Below are 5,289 nucleotides of genomic sequence, written 5' to 3'. Positions count from 1 at the left end.
CTGTAAGTAACCTGGGAGCACCTGACGCTGACAATGGTACCTGAAATAGGGAAGTGTTCAATATCCCGGTGGTATCATCCCTCTTTTTAATTAATACAACGTGCATTAAAAAAACATTTATTAATGGCAAAAAATCCTAAATCCATTCTTATCCATTTCATAAGATTTATACCCTGTTGTTATAAGATCTCCTTCCAATGGTTTAGCAAATTTATTGAAGAAGCAGCTAAGCCTGTCAGCAGGAAAGGCTGAGGTTTGATCCAAAGTCTACGCTGGGTTAGCTGATTTGAAATGATCTGAAATCTGAAATAAATTCATAATTTATTTTGAGCCCCACTGATATCACCAAACACCAATGTGAATGTACCTGAACTAAGGAAGGGGTCGATGATATGTAGATCCCACTCATTATGAACGACATGACTTCATTATAAACAGGGATCCTGAGATTTTATAATAGAAGAAGCTGCCATTTGACATCAATGGTTTCCCCATTACTGTTACAGAAATATCAAAATATTTCTGAGAGCGCAAAACAGAAGTAGAGGAGAAGAGAGCGAGAGAAACAGAAATAAAGAAGGATAACGAGAGACAAAGTTGAAGGAGGACAGAGAGAAACATAATTGTTTTTAATTGGTTCTTATGATGTTGGCAGCACTGTCAAGGCAGTATTTATTACTCATCGCCAGGTGCCCTGAGATGACGATCTTAAGCAATTGTTTTTACAGAGGGCATTGACTCCACCGCATAGTGTAGGACTGGAGTCACCTGTCAGCCAGACCAGTGACAGTCTGGCAGCTTTTATCATCATTTTTGTTTTCTAGTACCAGCCCACAAATGACCAGATTTATTCAATTCAATTCCACAACTTGCATTAGTGGGATTTGGAACTCGTAAGTTCTGGGTTGCTAGTCCAGTAAAATAACCACAACACTACAGTTACCATGGTGGAGGGAGAAAGAGAGAGAGAGAGAGAGAGAAGTGGAGTAAGAGAGAGGCTGAGAAACAGAAGTGAAGAAGAAAAGTGTTTTTTGTTGAAGACTTACTACTACCGGTATCCTTAGCTAGGTGGACATGACAGGCTGAGAGTTTTTCCAAAGAGGCCCAGTCCAAGAAAGTTTGGGAACTACTGAATCAGATGGTTTTATTCAAATTTATTATTAAGAATTACATTTGGCTTGAACGTACATTGAACAAAGGCATGTGGGAGGGGGCCCTGAGTCTCTCCCATTATTTTATCAATGGTCGTGACTAATACTTCAAAATAATTGGTAGACATGACATTTGAAAAGAATCCATGTCACATACTTTACATGAAACAAATGGTTGTGATGTTAACTACAGCATTTGGCAAGATTGCCAGCTGACATAATAGAGTTGTTTTTGAGATTGTACGGACACCAATTGAGAGACACTGCAAGCACCATAACAGTATCTCTTTGCACTCTGACCACAGCACAACAGGACCCTGGCACAATCTTTAATTACAACACACTTTTCAACTCACAGGGAACATTGCAATGGGATACTCATGACCTATGTTGCACCAGTGTACTTACATTATGTGCATATCTGTTTAAATAAAGCAAGATTAGAAAAAAGAAACTGAGAAAAAAATTAACTGCAGACAACTGATGTCAAATTAAGTTGCACTTATTCATTCTCTGCACTGAAGGATTGATGGAGATGGATTGAGGTGAGTGCGACTGCCCTTCACAACAAGGCAGCATTTGGCCAAGTGAGGCACCAAGAAGCCCTAGTAAAATTGAAGTCAATGGGAATCAGGGGGAAAACTCTCCACTGGCTGGAGTCATACCTAGCACAAAGGAAGATAGTAGTGGTTGTTGAAGGCCAATCATCTCAGCCGCAGGACATTGCTGCAGGAGTCCTCTGGGCAGTGTCCTAGGCCCAACCATCTTCAGCTGCTTCATCAATGACCTTCCCTCCATCATAAGGTCAGAAATGGGTATGTTCGGTGCTGATTGCACAGTTTTCAGTTCCATTTGCAACCCCTCAGATAATGAAGCAGTCCGTGCCCGCATGCAGCAAGACCTGGACAACATCCAGGCTTGGGCTGATAAGTGGCAGGCAATGTTCACACCAGACATGTGCCAGACAATAACCATCTCCAACAAGAGAGAGTCTAACCACCTCCCCTTGACATTCAACGGCATTACCATCGCCGAATCTCCCACCATCAACATCCTGGGGGTTACCGTTGACGAGAAACTTAACTAGACCAGCCACATAAATACTGTGGCTACAAGAGCAGGTCAGAGGTTGGGTATTCTGCAGCGAGTGACTCACCTCCTGACTCCCCAAAGCCTTTCCACCATCTACAAGGCACAAGTCAGGAGTGTGATGGAATACTCTCCACTTGCCTGGATGAGTGCAGCTCCAACAACACTCAAGAAGCTTGACACCATCCAGGGCAAAGCAGCCTGCTTGATTGGCACCCCATCCACCACCCTAAACATTCACTCCCTTCACCACCGATGCACCGTGGCTGCAGTGTGAACCATCCACAGAATGCACTGCAGCAACTCGCCAAGGCTTCTTCGACAGCACCAACCAAACTCATGACCTCTACCACCTAGAAGGACAAGGGCAGCAGGCACATGGGAACAACACCACCTGCACGTTCCCCTCCAAGTCACAGACCATTCCAATTTGGAAATTTATTGCCATTCCTTCATCGTTGCTGGGTCAAAATCCTGGAACTAGCTACTTAACAGCACTGTGGGAGAACCTTCACCACACGGACTGTAGCGGTTCAAGAAGGCGGCTCATCCCCACCTTCTCAAGGGCAATTAGGGATGGGCAATAAATGCTGGCCTTGCCATCCCATGAACAAATAAAAAATGGTGACATAGCAGGCTGGACTTTCCGTTGGGTCGTGATCCCACTGGAAGTCTGCCGGGGTAGGAATGGTATCCACCTGACATCATTGGTGCTGACCCCATTGTCACTTCCGGGGTCAGTTTAATTAGAATCATTAAGGCAAGCTACGGGTATTGGAAATGCCTCTGATTTGGAGCTCCATTACTGGGGGTGGGTGGCGGGAAATAAAGTACTGCTGTAGGATTCAAAGGCCTATATAAGATTAAGGGGCCGTATATCTTCAAAATCAAGAGATTTCCTGTATAAGAGCAGCATGAATATCTCTTTAAACTCGCAACATGTTCTCCGCCGCATCCTCTGGCTAATTCCACTGCAGCCCTTGGATGCTGCCCTCCTCGATGATGTGAGACCTCTTTGTAACATAAACCTGTACAACATGCCAATGGTGTGCTCAATTAGGCCTCTGTTGGCTGCATAGACCTCATTGTACTGATGCTCAGGTAAATACCTGGATGCCGCACAGATGTCATCAGCTAAGGCATCAAAGGATAGTCTTAACCTCCCAGGAACTAACCTGAGACTGCTGTTTCAGGATGGAAGAGTCATAGCATGTTGGTTTACCTTTATGTCAGCTGACAGGAAAGACAGCATTCACTTACATGATGTCGTGCTGCTGCTCATAAAATTGAGCTGCATATTGAGAGAGTGAATTCCTTTCCTGTTGCTGTAGATGTAGCTTGAGCAAGGCAGCACATACATGGGGTACATGGCACAAATGGTAACAAAATCATGTCAGAAATAAATGACAACTTGCATTTATCTAGTGCCTTTAACATAGTAAAATATCCCAAGGCTCTTCACAGGAGCATATCAAACCACATTTGACACTGAGCTGCATAAGGAGATATTAGGACAGGTGACCAAAAGCTTGGTCAGAGGTAGATTTAAAGGAACGCCTTAAGAGAGGCAGAGAGGTTTAGGGAGGGAATTCCAGAGCTTAAGGCCTAGGCAGCTGAAGGTATGGCCACCAATGGTGGAGCGATTAAAATCAGGGATACGCAAGAAGCCAGAATTGGAGGAGCGCAGTGATCTTGGAGAATTGTCGGGCTGGAGGAGGCAACAGAGATAGGAAGGGGTGAGGACATAGAGAGATTTGAAAACAAAGATAAGAATTTTAAAATCAAGATGTTGCCAGACCTGGAGCCAATGTAGGTCAGCGAGCACAGGGATGATGGGTGAACAGGACTTGGTGAGAGTTACGATACGAGCAGCAATGTGATAATGATCAGAACATTTGGTTTAAGTGATGTTGGCCAGGACACCGGGGCGAACTCCCCTGCTCTTCTTCAAAATAGTGCTATCGGATCGTTTATGTCCACCTGAGAGGGCAGAGGAACCTCGGTTCAATGTCTCATCCGAAAGACTTAGACCAAAGCAAGGTGCAAACGTCAACAAGATCTACTGGTTATGATCGAACTTTGAAACGATTTGTTCACCAAGTGTAAGTTGATTTTACCATTACCATTGTAAACAATGAATATATACACTTTAACTTTTCCTTTTTACGTCTATTTGATTACAGTATTGGAAATAAGAAGTGCAGCCCTTATACTGCAGCTTAGAGTCCAATTGGGTTTGCTCCGTTCAAACGAATCCAAATGAAAGAGCTGAGAGGTTTGTCCCGAGCAGTTCCGTAACACAGGATTCTGTGCTCTACGGGCTGTTCCCAGGGACGTACACCGAGACAGACATCAACTGCTGCTGGAAGACCATCAACTCGGTGAAAGACGCCCTTTGGTCTGCCCGAAACTTGCTGGTCTTCCAGTGCACGGAGCTGTCCTCGACCGAGTGTTGCAGACTGGCACATTCCAAGGTCCAGGACTACGGGCTCAGAGACGCACTGAAGCTAGGTGCGGCCGCCGCAAAGGCTCTGTGGGGAAAAGCAACATTTAGAGCCTTCCCGCCATTGTATACCGAGGGGCTGCAATCAGGGAAACTCCCCCCCGGGCAGAATGTGAAATTCAAATTGATGTAATGTACCTGTAATGAATCTGTAATCCAAAATCTGTATTGAGTGTAATGCAAAGAGACACCCTAGAGTGTCATGAACTGTAATTATGTACAATGATTTTTTGAACTGTACTTGATGTAACCTGCAAATTGTATAATCTGTATTGTGTACATTTGGAATGTAATATGACAACTGTTTTGTATGTTTTGCTATAAATTTTATGAATAAAAATAAAATAAATTTTATGAAAAAAAAGAGAGCGGTTCAACCATCCCTCCTTATTAACATGAATTTGCCATTATAGTCTAAGCAAGGTATCCCAAGTTCTGAGCATTGCCCGTCCATGAGAATGGGCTACACTGTACAGGCCTGCTCGAGTCCCACGCCAGATGTGAGACTTGGAGGCTCTGCTTTTATTGTCCTGGCCTTTGTGTTAT

This window comes from Heptranchias perlo, chromosome 11, assembly GCF_035084215.1.
Source record: "Heptranchias perlo isolate sHepPer1 chromosome 11, sHepPer1.hap1, whole genome shotgun sequence".
In the NCBI taxonomy this organism is placed as follows: domain Eukaryota; kingdom Metazoa; phylum Chordata; class Chondrichthyes; order Hexanchiformes; family Hexanchidae; genus Heptranchias; species Heptranchias perlo.
Note: the sequence above shows the minus strand (reverse complement) of the source record.